Source organism: Diplotaxodon limnothrissa, linkage group LG12 (assembly GCF_057381915.1).
Source record: "Diplotaxodon limnothrissa isolate DT_005_m linkage group LG12, D_limnothrissa_male_GT1.1, whole genome shotgun sequence".
Classification (NCBI taxonomy): domain Eukaryota; kingdom Metazoa; phylum Chordata; class Actinopteri; order Cichliformes; family Cichlidae; genus Diplotaxodon; species Diplotaxodon limnothrissa.
Genome location: NC_140607.1, coordinates 31,394,482 through 31,409,892, shown reverse-complemented (window position 1 = coordinate 31,409,892; position 15,411 = coordinate 31,394,482). Strand labels below are relative to the sequence as shown.

Below are 15,411 nucleotides of genomic sequence, written 5' to 3'. Positions count from 1 at the left end.
AACAATCCTGCTGTGTTGTGCATGTGTCACAAGATATACTTAATATTATACTTAATTAATAATGCCTCCCGGAACCAGAGGCAGACAGAGAAAGACCTGGGTCATCCGCAGCCACCCTAGGGTACTAGGTTAGAAATCAGTCTTGTTTCTCAGTACAGTCAACTTTACTGTGACTACCTTTTAACCCATTGTGATAGCACAGACAGATATGAGTCAGAGTTCAGATTTATTGAGTTAATAATTATCTTTCCTGATATACTTTCACCAAAGAATCAGACCACGGGTAGTTTTCCTGCTGACATTCAGACACCATGGATCTGCGTCTCTCTGCCTGCATCCTGCTGGTACTTTGTGCAACATCGTGTGCAAATGGAGGAAATATTTTGGTGTGTACACTGATGGCAGCCACTGGATAAACATGAAGCCTGTTCTAGAGACGCTGGTTGACAGAGGACACCAGGTAACTGTACTGGTCCCAAGCTCATCAATGTACATGAAAACCAATGAACCTGCCCGCTTTCACTATGAGCCCTTCAACGCCTCTTTCTCATTGGAGACTATAGAAGATTTTTTGGAAGAGCTCCTCCAATTCGTATTATACGAGTTGGATTATATGAACTACTGGGAGATCTTCACCAGATCCGTTAAATATGTGAACACACACATTCAGATTTCTTTTCAGTATTTGGATGGTGTGGTGAAATCAGAAGTCATCATGAAGAAGTTGAAAGAGGGAAATTACGATCTTCTCTTGGCGGACCCCGTCAAAGCTGGCAGTGACTTAGTAGCAGATATTTTGGGGATCCCACTTGTCTTGTCCTTTCGCAGCTCCCCAGTTAATAACTGGGAGAGGCATTGTGGTCAGATGCCTGCTCCACCATCCTTTGTTCCCAGTGCCATGAGCAAACTCACAGATAAGATGGACTTCTCAGAGAGAGTGTGGAACTTTCTCTTCTACGCTCTCCAAGACATCGTGATTGATCACACTTTTTGGAACGTATTAGACAGATATTACTCTGATGTCAAAGGTGAGCAAATAGGCGTGAAGCACTGATTTAAAAAAAATATTTAAAATTTGCTAATAATGTAAACACAGTGTTTTAAAATTTTCTGATTAAGAAAATATGATCTCTTGCATAAACTATTGGTGATACATTGATGTCCATTACTTATGCACTGCAACAGGAACTCCCACCAGTGCCTGTGAGTTGATGAGTAAAGCAGACATCTGGTTAATCCGAACCTACTGGGATTTTGAATTCCCTCGTCCTTTCCCCCCCAACTTCAAATATGTTGGTGGGATCCACTGCAGACCTGCTAAACCTTTACCAGAGGTAAGGACACTCAACTATTACCATCTGATTAATCATTACATCACAGAATATTCCTGACAGGAGCAGTGAAGCCATCAAAATGTTGAACAAAAATGAGAAAACAGCTGGTTGGCTGGTGGTGGGATAATATTTGATTTGTTACAGGATCTGGAGGAATTTGTGCAGAGTTCTGGAGATGATGGCATTGTGATCTTCACTTTAGGATCCATGATCAACAACGTCACCAAGGAGAAGGCCAACATGATAGCCTCAGGCCTCGCTCAGATCCCACAAAAGGTCAGAGGATAATCTTTGTGTCAACTGTAATCAGTTTGTTCAAACCCTGAAAGCATGGAGTAGTTTTTCATGATTTAGATAACCAGTTTCAGAGTGCTCTACTTCTGAAAACCAGAACTACCAAAACTAAAAAATTTTAATGACATTGCAGAGTGTGGACATTTCAACGTGCAAGTGCCCAGTTTCCATGTTATTTCCACAATATTTATGTTTGTTTTCCTAATACAGAGTGTGAAAAATCTGACTTTGTCAACAGCTGATGATTTCTAATGACAAGTTAACCTCACGCTTCAATATACAGTTAGGTCTATTAATATTTGGACAGAGACATCTTTTTTCTAATTTGGCTTTTGTAATTTTAAATGATATAACTCGGATGCCATTGTAGTGCAGACTTTCAGCTTTAATGCAAATACCTTGTAACTAACAGTGAAGTGTTCCAATGTTTTTCTTGTGTTTATATTTGTAAGTTTCCTTTAATTGTGGAACTTTGTTTTGTAATTGGTGGTAGCGGAAGTAACGTGCAGCACGGACTGAGTTTGTGGTGACACTAGAGCAGAGAAGCATGGCGCTCTGTGAGTTCAGCTGCATCGTCCTACTGCTTTAAACTGGACTTAAGTTTTAAAGAACACATAAGTTAAGTTAAGTTAAATTAAACCCAATTGTGGACTCACCGTTGAGAGGAGTAGCGGCTCGCGCGAAGAACGGACTTTCTCCCGTTTGGCTACAGCAGGCAATGAGGTGTGTTCAGGGTGCCTCTGTTAATTTCAGTTTCAATGAAAGTGCCATAAAAGGGCATTTATGTGTCTATACCTTTATTGTTTGGATTTACTGTGATAAGAGTTATTGTAAACATGTTGCTTATTGCAATCGTTTTCTTTGGGTAGTTCTCACGATGATGATGATGATGATGACGACGCTGAGTGATCTTGTCGCCGAACATTGAATAAATCATCTGTAAACAAGAACTTGTCCGCGTGGTGGCTAACGGGAGCTACAGTGAGAACTCATCTGCTCCTTGTGAGTGGGCGAGAAAGAAAGGAACATAAGTCATCTCTAGCGTGTCTACAAGGGTCCCCAAGCTCCTGCCAGAAGCCAAGAACGGGTTTGCTCATCCTAACAATTCAAAGAAAGGACATATTGATCTTCTCAAGTGTGCTGCAGAAAATTAACCTGAAGACCATTTGCAAGTTTGGATGCTTTAAAGTGTTAATAAGGGTGTCCTGAAGTGGCTTCATTGTAGCTGCAAGCAAGAAGGTTCAAGTTTACAATTGATCATGAGTTTGAAAAATATGTGTCTTTAAGGGTTGTTAGTGATTTCAGACATGTGTTTAAGGGTTATAAGAATAAGCTACTAAAGCAGTCCTGGATTTTATGCAAGGTTTTATTCAAAGGAAGTAACCAAGTTTGTTACAAGCTATAAGCAGTGTTATTTTATGTTATCAGACTCCTTTACTTAGCCTAACATGTCAGTCACAAATCTCTCTAAACTGAGTGACAATCCTGAGGCAGAGACTGTGACCAGGCCTCAGCAAAACCCTCCACTGTGCAGTTCTCCTCTGCAAAATACAGATGGTCCACAAGAAGTTCGAGTAACATCAGATGTTCATCCATCAACAAGTAAGTGTGCGCAACAAAAAATTCAAAACCCACCTCGTAAAAGCCAGAGGTCAAGAACCTTAACTGAAAAGGGAAGAGGAATGTTAAACCAAAGGATTAAGGAGTTGGAGCAAAGTTTTAAGATCAAGTACGAAAAGTGGAAGGTTCTAGCAAAGGATGCTAACCATTCAATTTCTGACAATTGTTCAGATGAAGAGCTGCAAGCAATAATAAACAACATTAATACTGCTTCCAGCGAACTAAACACAGCATATGAAAACTGGCGTCAGGTGGACATTCCTGATAACAATGCACGCCGCAGAATTGATACTTGCGAGGAGGTAACAAGAACTGTTATTAAGACTGCACAAAGACGTTTGAGAGGAAAGGCACCAGTCAAACCACAGTTTAATGTAGATGAATCTTTTTTAATGTCTGAGAAATCATATGGCGTCAGTAAGCACTCACAGGTTTCCAGTCAATACAAACAGTCACACGTTGCATCAAGAGTCGCTTCTAAGTCCTCCAGTGCGTCATCCATGAGCAGACAAGAAGCTGCTGCTAAAATGGCTGCAGCCCAAGCAACACTGGAAATCCTTCATGAACAACAGTGTCAGCAAGCAGAGCTTCTGCAGCTGGAGGCTGAAGATAAAAGACAGATTGCAGAACAAACAGCTGAAGCCTGCAGACGACGTTTAAGAATGGAGGAAGAAGAAGCACAGTTACAAGCAAAACTTGAGGTTGAAAATGCTGCCAGGCGAAAGCTTTTGGAAGACAAACGCAAGGAACTGGAACGATTGGAAGCACTCAAACAGTTAAGGGTGGCTAAGGCAACCATGCAAGTGTATGAGCAAGAGCAAGATGAAGATTCAGAAGAAGAAATTAAGCAGTTACTGCATGGATGTAAAACTGAAAGCCAAAGGGAAGGGGACCGATTTCAGCACACAAGTCACATACATAACTCACCAGAGTTACACTTACCACAACAAGCTGTTATACATCCACAGCATGATGGTGGCATCGCAGCACTTGCCATGTTATTAGCAGATTCTATTAGTGCCAGTCGTCTTCCTATGCCAGAGCCGACAACATTCAGTGGTGACCCGCTAAAATATAAGAACTGGAAGGCTGCCTTTCAAACTTTAATCGAAAGAAAAAACATACCAGCCTCTGAGAAAATCTACTATTTGTGCAAGTACGTTAGTGGACCAGCTAAGAAGGCTGTTGAAAACTATTTCCTGTTAGGCACTGAGGCTGCTTATAAGGCAGCATGGGAAGTATTAGATGAGAGATTTGGAAACTCCTTCCTTATTGCCAAAGCCTTCAGAGACAAACTCAGTGCATGGCCCAGAATTGGCTCCAAGGACAGTCTGGAACTTCAGGAATTTGTGGACTTTCTACGGAGCTGTGAAGCTGCGGAAAGCCAGATTAAAGGTCTAGAGGTTCTTAATGATTGCAATGAGAATCAAAAAATCCTCTCCAAGCTCCCCGATTGGTTGACATCAAGGTGGAATAGGAAAGTGTTGACGATAGAGGAGGAGACTGGCAGATTTCCAAGCTTTAGCCAGTTTGTGCAGTTTCTCATAAGGGAAGCCAGGATCGCATGCAATCCTGTGACTTCACTCCATGCCTTGAAACAGTTCGATGGAGAAAAGGTCAAGCCACAACGAAACCAGACTCCTGCAGCTAAAGTTCTAACAACAAACACTGATGAGAAGATTGCTGCCAGCAGTTGTCTGTTTTGTGAAAGACCAGGCCACAGTCTGTACAAATGTAGAAAATTTTTGGAACGACCAATATTGGAACGACACAGGTTTGTTCAAGATAATAAGCTATGCTTTGGTTGCTTAAAGCCTGGACATCACTCGAGAGACTGTAAGTACAGAAGCACTTGCAGTACATGCCAGAAAAGGCATCCAACTTGCTTACACGATGATCAAAGAGAACAAAAGACACGAAAGACTGAAGGAATAAGGCAGGAAGCTAGACACAGAGAACAAAGCAATGAACAGCTAGAAGAAAGAGAAGCTATAGCAATACAGTGGGGCAAAAAAGTATTTAGTCAGCCACCGATTGTGCAAGTTCCCCCACTTAAAATGATGACAGAGGTCAGTAATTTGCACCAGAGGTACACTTCAACTGTGAGAGACAGAATGTGAAAAAAAAATCCATGAATCCACATGGTAGGATTTGTAAAGAATTTATTGGTAAATCAGGGTGGAAAATAAGTATTTGGTCAATAACAAAAATACAACTCAATACTTTGTAACATAACCTTTGTTGGCAATAACAGAGGTCAAACGTTTACTATAGGTCTTTACCAGGTTTGCACACACAGTAGCTGGTATTTTGGCCCATTCCTCCATGCAGATCTTCTCGAGAGCAGTGATGTTTTGGGGCTGTCGCCGAGCAACACGGACTTTCAACTCCCGCCACAGATTTTCTATGGGGTTGAGGTCTGGAGACTGGCCAGGCCACTCCAGGACTTTCAAATGCTTCTTACGGAGCCACTCCTTTGTTGCCCGGGCGGTGTGTTTTGGATCATTGTCATGTTGGAAGACCCAGCCTCGTTTCATCTTCAAAGTTCTCACTGATGGAAGGAGGTTTTGGCTCAAAATCTCACGATACATGGCCCCATTCATTCTGTCCTTAACACGGATCAGTCGTCCTGTCCCCTTGGCAGAAAAACAGCCCCATAGCATGATGTTTCCACCCCCATGCTTCACAGTAGGTATGGTGTTCTTGGGATGCAACTCAGTATTCTTCTTCCTCCAAACACGACGAGTTGAGTTTATACCAAAAAGTTCTACTTTGGTTTCATCTGACCACATGACATTCTCCCAATCCTCTGCTGTATCATCCATGTGCTCTCTGGCAAACTTCAGACGGGCCTGGACATGCACTGGCTTCAGCAGCGGAACACGTCTGGCACTGCGGGATTTGATTCCCTGCCGTTGTAGTGTGTTACTGATGGTGACCTTTGTTACTTTGGTCCCAGCTCTCTGCAGGTCATTCACCAGGTCCCCCCGTGTGGTTCTGGGATCTTTGCTCACCGTTCTCATGATCATTTTGACCCCACGGGATGAGATCTTGCGTGGAGCCCTAGATCGAGGGAGATTATCAGTGGTCTTGTATGTCTTCCATTTTCTGATGATTGCTCCCACAGTTGATTTTTTTCACACCAAGCTGCTTGCCTATTGTAGATTCACTCTTCCCAGTCTGGTGCAGGTCTACAATACTTTTCCTGGTGTCCTTCGAAAGCTCTTTGGTCTTGGCCATGGCGGAGTTTGGAGTCTGACTGTTTGAGGCTGTGGACAGGTGTCTTTTATACAGATGATGAGTTCAAACAGGTGCCATTCATACAGGTAACGAGTGGGGGACAGAAAAGCTTCTTACAGAAGACGTTACAGGTCTGTGAGAGCCAGAGATTTTCCTTGTTTGAGGTGACCAAATACTTATTTTCCACCCTGATTTACCAATAAATTCTTTACAAATCCTACCATGTGAATTCATGGATTTTTTTTTCACATTCTGTCTCTCACAGTTGAAGTGTACCTCTGGTGCAAATTACTGACCTCTGTCATCATTTTAAGTGGGGGAACTTCCATAATCGGTGGCTGACTAAATACTTTTTTGCCCCACTGTAAGTGAAGCAACATCCAACAGAGTTCAGCATGACAACACCAACATTCAGACATCTACAATCATTCCTGTGTGGGTTTCAATGATGAAAGAGCCTGACAGAGAAACACTTGTGTATGCTCTCCTTGATACGCAAAGTGACACAACTTTCATTCTTGAGGAGGCAGCAGATTCTCTAAATGCAAAGGGGGAACAGGTCAAGCTAAAGTTATCTACTATGGCCTCTACAAACAAAGTTGTAGCTTGCCAAAGGATCTCTGGGTTGCAAGTTAGAGGATTCAACTCAGAGAAGAAAATAACTCTTCCTACAACCTACACAAGAAAGTTCATTCCGGCGAACAGAGACCACATACCCACACCAGAGACAGCAATGGCATGGCCCCATCTTGAGCAGATTGCAGATAGGATTGTTCCTCGTCAAGGGTGTGATGTTGGTCTACTAATTGGCTACAACTGTTCTCAGGCACTTCTTCCTAGAGAGGTGGTGTGCGGTGAAGAAAATCAACCATTTGCACAGAGAACAGACTTGGGATGGAGCATTATTGGACATGGCAGCCCATACGTAGACTGTGGAGACACTATTGGAGTGAGTCATCAAGTCATCACAAGGCAAGTGACACCGGAACTTCAGCTTCCATCAAGTCCAAAACAGGAAGTTCACTATGTATGCAGAACACAGATCAAGGAAGTCATCTCATCTGACATAATTAAAGAGCTTGAATGTGACTTTAATGAGAGAGTTGCTGAGGACAATCACTTCTCTCAAGATGACCTCCAGTTTTTGTCGAAATTGAAACAAGGAATCAAACACAAAGAAGATGGTCATATTGAGATGCCTCTTCCATTTAAACGAGAAAGGCCGAGCTTGCCAGACAATATGGTGTGTGCTATCCATCGCCTTAAGCACCTAGAAAGGAAATTAAGGAGAAACAGCAGATATTACCAGGACTACAAAACCTTCATGGAAGAGACCATAGCGCGTGGAGATGCTGAGAAGATCCCCAAGGCTGATCTCCACAAACACCCAGTGTGGTACATCCCACACCATGGTGTTTATCACCCGCAAAAGCCTGGGAAAATCCGCATTGTTTTTGACTGTTCAGCCCGGTTTCAGGGGACATCTTTAAATGATCATCTATTGACTGGTCCAGAGCTGACAAATTCCCTTGTTGGTGTCTTGTGTCGGTTTCGCAAGGAAAAGGTTGCAATCATGTGTGACATAGAACGTATGTTCCACCAATTTCACGTGAGGGCAGAAGACCAAGATTACCTCCGCTTTCTCTGGTGGGAGAATGGAGATTTAGAAGCACAGCCAGCAGTCTATCGCATGAGAGTCCATTTGTTTGGAGCTGCTTCGTCTCCAGGCTGTGCTAATTATGGCCTCAAACATCTTGCTGCAATGGCAAGGGGGAATTTCAGCGAAGCATCCGTCCGCTTCATAGAAAGAAACTTTTATGTTGATGACGGTTTGACTAGTGTATCCACCGAAGCAAAGGGAATCCAGCTAGTGAATGAAGCAAGGGAGCTTTGCAACACTGGCAACTTAAGGTTGCATAAGTTCATTTCCAACAGTAAGCAGGTGTTGTCATCAATCCCAAAGGAAGAGTGTGCTGGAGGAGCCAACAACTTGGATATGGCTCTTCATGAACCACACATGGAGAGAGCCCTTGGTGTACAATGGTGTGTCACATCAGATGATTTCCAGTTTAGAGTGGTGGTGAAAGAAAAACCCATGAGCAGAAGAGGGGTATTGTCCACCGTGGCCTCGGTGTTTGATCCGCTTGGCTTTGTCGCACCTTTCATCCTTTTAGGAAAGAAAATCCTCCAGCAAATGTGTCTCGAGAGAGTTAGTTGGGATGATCCTCTTCCAGACCATCTGCTGCCCCAGTGGGAATCCTGGTTGAGAGGACTGCAAGATCTAGCAACCATAAAGGTACAACGATGCTACCTACCAGGAAGCTTTGGCAAAGTTGTGAAATACGAGCTGCATCATTTTTCAGATGCCAGTGCCTCAGGTTATGGAGAGTGCTCATACCTGAGAGTAATAAGCGCATCGGGAGAAGTGCACTGTTCCCTCGTGATGGGGAAAGCAAGGGTAGCTCCTTCAAAGGTAACAACTATACCAAGACTTGAGCTCTCTGCAGCAGTGGTGGCAGTGCGCACAGGTGACATGCTCCAGAGAGAGCTTGAAATGGAAGGCCTGCAGGAATACTTTTGGACTGATTCAAGGGTTGTCCTTGGCTACATCAACAATGATGCAAGGAGATTTCATGTTTTTGTAGCAAACCGTGTCCAACGTATCAAGCAGAGCACACATCCTGACCAATGGAACTACATTGCTTCAGAAGACAACCCCGCTGACCACTCTTCTAGGGGACAGACAGCAGAACAGCTCAAGGCATCTAACTGGTTTAGAGGTCCAAATTTTCTGTGGCAGCTAAACCTCCCAAGTAGTGTGTTCACAGTGGGAGAAATATCAGAAGATGACCCAGAGTTACGAAAGACTCATGTCCACAAAATTCACTCAAGGGAAGAGAGGTCACTGCTAGATCGTCTTGAAAGGTTTTCAGATTGGGCAAGAGCAGTACAAGCTGTAGCCATACTGAAACGCAGAGCAAGGGCAGCTAAAGGCCACAAACCAAGGTTTAGTGAACCCACCACTTTGCAGGAGCGTAAGGAGGCAGAAGTTTTTCTCATCAAACTGGTTCAAGCAACACACCTTGCTGAAACCATGAAGAGTCTCAAGCTTAATGGGCAAATCAAGGCAATTGACAAGGCAAATAAATTGCACAAATTAAACCCATTCCTTGATGAGCAGGGTGTACTCAGGGTTGGAGGGCGCTTAACAATGTCCAGTCTTCACCCCCATGTGAAACACCCAGCTATCCTTCCTAAAGGAAGCCATTTGGCAACACTGCTCATCAAGCATCATCATGAAAAGGTGCAGCACCAAGGTCGAGGTATGACTGTTAACGAGCTGCGAGCCAATGGTGTTTGGATTCTTGGATGCAGTAAGGCAGTCTCCTCTCATATTTACAACTGCACAAAATGCAGGAAGTTTAGACGGAACACTGAAGGACAAAGGATGGCGAACCTCCCACAAGAACGCACGGAGTTGTCTCCACCCTTCACATATTGTGGGATGGACTGCTTCGGGCCTATCTATGTCAAGGATGGCAGAAAGGAGCTTAAGCGTTATGGGCTTTTACTCACATGCATGTGCTCAAGAGCCATACATATTGAGATGCTTGAGGACTTAACAACTGATGCATTCATCAATGCCTTGCGTTCGTTTATTGCATTGCGTGGAAGTGTCAGGCAAATTCGATGTGATCAAGGCAGCAATTTCATTGGTGCAAGGCACGAGTTCGCTGAAGCCATGAAGGAGATGGATGGAGAGAACCTCAAGAAAATTGGATGTGAGTTTGTTATGAACACACCATCTGCAAGTCATAAAGGTGGGGTTTGGGAACGCCAAATACGCACCGTGCGTAATGTTCTGGCATCCGTTCTCGACCAAGCAGTTAAAAGGCTCGACAGCAGTTCGTTAAGAACCTTCCTCTACGAAGTTATGGCAATTGTGAATAGCAGGCCATTAACATCAGAGCATTTGCACAATCCATCTGGTCCAGAACCCTTGACACCTAACCACATTCTGACAATGAAGTCAAGCATTATTCCCCCACCTCCTGGAAAGTTTATCAAGGAAGATGTGTACCTGCAAAAACGATGGCGCAGAGTACAGTTCTTAGCCAACAGCTTCTGGGAACGGTGGAAAAGGGAATATCTGTTGAATCTTCAGAGCAGACAAAAATGGAACAGAGCAAGACGAAATGCGAAAGTCAATGATATTGTGCTTCTCAAGGATGATTCTGCTCCACGTAGTCAATGGAAGATGGGAAGGATCATAGATGTCTATCTGGGACAGGATGGAAAGGTGAGAAGTGTGAGGTTGTTGATCAGTGACTCAACTCTAGATGCTAGAGGAAGGCGCACCACAAAACCAACCTATCTGGAGAGACCTATTGTTAAGGTTCAAAATATTGGGGATGGAGACAAGAGAAAAAACCACAATAACAACACTGGTCCGGCCGGGTTGAGTCAAACGATGATTTAATGATCACACACGTGGGAGATGGACACTGATGCAGACAGCCTCAAAATCTCAAAATGGTGGAGCATTGCTCGAACTTTTATAACCTCTGGTGCCTCCACCTTATCATAAAAAGCCTAAACATTCACATGCTCTCTCTCACACAGCGCCTAAGCTACGACCTTGGCTCCCTGTTTATCTGCTCCTGCTGAAATGGGGCAGAAAACTCCAGCACACTCTGTTCTCTTCTACTCAGACAAATTAGACAATAACCTTCTGCGAACAGTATTTCTTATAACTCAGCAATATAATGCATCATAAAACAATATCATTCATTCACAACAAGTCAGCAATTTAATGTAATGCAAATCAGTTTAACTAATGCAATAGTTATCAGCTTCTTCTAATTCAGGAGAATAATGCAAACTAAAACTACATAATAATTCACAATCTTTAATTAGGGGTATAACATGGCATAAAATAATATCATAATTTTACACTATTCAAAAGACTGTAACTCTACTGGAGGCTAATTGAAGAGTCACTTTGCCAATCCACAAGTTCAATTAATGTTAAATGTGATTTCTTGTTATATCCATACATGTTACGTTTTATGGGAAAATCACAGGTGATTTGGTGGGAGTGTAACTAACAGTGAAGTGTTCCAATGTTTTTCTTGTGTTTATATTTGTAAGTTTCCTTTAATTGTGGAACTTTGTTTTGTAATTGGTGGTAGCGGAAGTAACGTGCAGCACGGACTGAGTTTGTGGTGACACTAGAGCAGAGAAGCATGGCGCTCTGTGAGTTCAGCTGCATCGTCCTACTGCTTTAAACTGGACTTAAGTTTTAAAGAACACATAAGTTAAGTTAAGTTAAATTAAACCCAATTGTGGACTCACCGTTGAGAGGAGTAGCGGCTCGCGCGAAGAACGGACTTTCTCCCGTTTGGCTACAGCAGGCAATGAGGTGTGTTCAGGGTGCCTCTGTTAATTTCAGTTTCAATGAAAGTGCCATAAAAGGGCATTTATGTGTCTATACCTTTATTGTTTGGATTTACTGTGATAAGAGTTATTGTAAACATGTTGCTTATTGCAATCGTTTTCTTTGGGTAGTTCTCACGATGATGATGATGATGATGACGACGCTGAGTGATCTTGTCGCCGAACATTGAATAAATCATCTGTAAACAAGAACTTGTCCGCGTGGTGGCTAACGGGAGCTACATACCTTGCATGAAAATGTGAGGAACTAAAGCATTAAAAAAAAGGAAAAAGAAAAAGAAAACACACAATCCCTTCATTTCAGGGACTCTGTCTGTCTCATCATGGTCACCTAAATGCACAGTAATAGCAGGTTTTGTAATAAGGCAGATCGCGCTAACATAATATGCACTGTTAGTTGATTATTTACCTGCCGCATTAACGGGAGAGGACGTGCAAACGTTACCGCTGCTGCTGGGTTGAGATTCACGAGTCCGGAGCGGAATTAAAAACATGACATTCATTTAAGGTTATCACGTGTTTTGTGACCCCTCCTTGAATCGCTACCTTATCGTGGTGGAGGGGTTTGTGTGTCACAGGGATCCCAGGGGCTATGTTGTCTGGGGGCTTTTGCCCCCTGGTAGGGTCTCCCATGGCAAATTGGCCCTGGGTGAGGGACCAGACAAAGAGCGATTCATAAGACCCTTATGAAAAGGACACCGAGGGAACAGTTTACCCTGCCCGGGATAGGGTTACCGGGGCCCCGCCCTGGAGCCAGGCCCGGGGAGGGTGCCCGAGGGCGAGCGTCTGGTGGCCGGGCCTTAGTCCATGGGGCCCGGCCGGGCACAGCCTGAAGAGGAGACATGGGCCCATCCTCCCGCAGGCCCACCACCCGCAGGAGGCGCCATAGGGGTCGGGTGCATTGTGTGCCGGGTGGCGGCCAGGAGCGGAGGCCCTGGAGGACTGACCCCCGGCTGCCAAGACTGGCAATAGGGACATGGAATGTCACCTCTCTGGTGGGGAAGGAGCCTGAGTTAGTGCGTGAGGTTGAGAGGTACCGGCTAGATATAGTCGGGCTCACCTCTACACATGGCTTGGGCTCTGGAACCAGTCTCCTGGAGAGGGGCTGGACTCTGTCTCAGTCTGGAGTTGCCCCTGGTGAGAGGCGGCGGGCTGGAGTGGGTATCCTAATATCCCCTCGGCTTGCTGCCGGTACGTTGGGGTTTTTCCCGGTGGACGAGAGGATTTGTTCCCTGCGCCTTAGGGTCGGGGAATGGGTCCTGACTGTTATCTGCGCTTATGCGCCGAGTGGCAGTTCAGAGTACCCAGCCTTCTTAGAGTCCCTGGGGGGGGGGGGGGGGGGGGGGGGTGCTGGAGGGTGCTCCACCTGGAGACTCTGTTGTCCTGCTGGGAGACTTCAATGCTCACGTGGGTAACGACAGCGAGACCTGGAGGGGCGTGATTGGGAGGAACGGCCTCCCTGATCTGAACCCGAGTGGTGCTCTGTTATTGGACTTCTGTGCTAATCACAGTTTGGCCATAACGAACACCCTGTTCGAACATAAGAGTGTCCATAAGTGCACGTGGCACCAGGACGCTCTAGGCCGTAGGTCGATGATCGATTTTGTAATCGTATCAGCAGATCTGCGACCATATGTTCTGGACACTCGGGTAAAGAGAGGGGCTGAGCTGTCAACTGATCACCACCTGGTGGTGAGTTGGATCAGGTGGCGGGGGAAGACGCTGGACAGACCTGGTGCACCTAAACGCGTAGTGAGGGTGTGCTGGGAACATCTAGCAGAGGCCCCAGTCCGCGAGATCTTCAACGCACACCTCCGGCAGAGCTTCAACAGCATTCCGAGGGAGACTGGGGACATTGAGTCCGAATGGACCATGTTCAGCGTCTCCATTGCCGAAGCTGCTGCATTGAGCTGCGGCCGCAAGGTGGTTGGTGCCTGCCGTGGTGGTAATCCCCGAACCAAATGGTGGACACCAGAGGTGAAGGGAGCCACCAGGCTGAAGAAGGAGTCCTATCGGGCTTGGTTAGCCTGTGGGACTCCGGAGGCAGCCGACAGGTATCGACAGGCCAAGCGGAATGCGGCTCGGGCAGTGGCTGAAGCAAAAACTCGGGTGTGGGAGGAGTTCGGAGAGGCCATGGAAAAAGACTTTCGGACTGCCTCGAAGAGATTCTGGCAAACCGTCAGACGTCTCGGGAGGGGAAAGCGGTGCTCTACCTGCACTGTGTATAGTGCTGGCGGAGCGCTGCTGACGTCGACTGAGAAAATTGTCAGGCGGTGGAAGGAATACTTCGAGGACCTCCTTAATCCCACTGACACGTCTTCCGAGGAGGAAGCAGAGTCTGGGGATGAGGGGAATGACCCGCCAATTTCCGGGGGCGAGATCACTGAGGCAGTTAAACAACTCCTTGGTGGCAGAGCCCCTGGTGTTGATGAGGTCCGCCCCGAGTTCCTGAAGGCTCTGGACGTTGTAGGGCTGTCCTGGTTGACACGCCTCTGCAATGTTGCGTGGAGATCAGGGGCAGTACCTGTGGACTGGCAGACCGGGGTGGTGGTCCCCATCTTTAAGAAAGGGGACCGGAGGGTGTGTTCCAACTACAGGGGGATCACACTCCTCAGCCTCCCTGGGAAAGTCTATGCCAGGGTGCTGGAAAGGAGAGTTCGTCCGTTAGTCGAACCTCGGATACAGGAGGAACAATGCGGTTTTCGTCCTGGTCGCAGAGCACTGGACCAGCTCTTTATCCTCTCCAGGATACTTGAGGGTTCATGGGAGTTTGCCCAACCAGTCTACATGTGTTTTGTGGACTTGGAGAAGGCATTCGACCGTGTCCCTCGGGGTGTCCTGTGGGAGGTGTTGCGGGAATATGGGGTGTCTGGCCCATTGCTACGGGCCATTCGATCCCTATACAACCGTTGCAAGAGCTTGGTTCGCATTGCCGGCAATAAGTCGGACTCGTTCCTGGTGGGTGATGGGCTCCGCCAGGGCTGCCCTTTGTCTCCGGTTCTGTTCATAATTTTTATGGACAGGATTTCTAGGCGCAGCCAAGTGGCGGAGGGCTTTCGCTTTGGTGGCCTCAGAATCTCATCTCTGATTTTTGCAGATGATGTGGTTCTGTTGGCTTCATCGGGTGAGGGCCTCCAGCTCGCACTGGAACGGTTCGCAGCCGAGTGTGAGGCAGCGGGAATGAGGATCAGCACCTCCAAATCTGAGGCCATGGTTCTCAGCCGGAAAAGGGTGGAGTGCCCACTCCGGGTCGGGGATGAGTTCCTGCCCCAAGTGGAGGAGTTCAAGTATCTCGGGGTCTTGTTCACGAGTGATGGGAGAAGGGAGCCGGAGATCGACAGATGGATTGGGGCTGCAGCTGCAGTAATGCGGACGCTGCACCGATCCGTCGTGGTGAAGAGGGAGCTGAGTGTAAAAGCGAAGCTCTCAATTTACCGGTCGATCTACGTCCCTACCCTCACCTATG

At 46.1% G+C, this 15,411-nt stretch overlaps 1 pseudogene across 1 annotated transcript; it reads left to right on the top strand.

Annotated features, from left to right (window-relative positions):
• Positions 1-287: 287 nt before the first annotated feature.
• On the top strand, positions 288-2,818 carry LOC146621629 (UDP-glucuronosyltransferase 2A2-like; annotated as a pseudogene). Its single transcript, XR_014906620.1, has 4 exons — positions 288-1,028; positions 1,186-1,334; positions 1,479-1,610; positions 2,498-2,818. The product of XR_014906620.1 is annotated as a UDP-glucuronosyltransferase 2A2-like (transcript).
• The last annotated feature ends 12,593 nt before the right edge of the window (positions 2,819-15,411 follow it).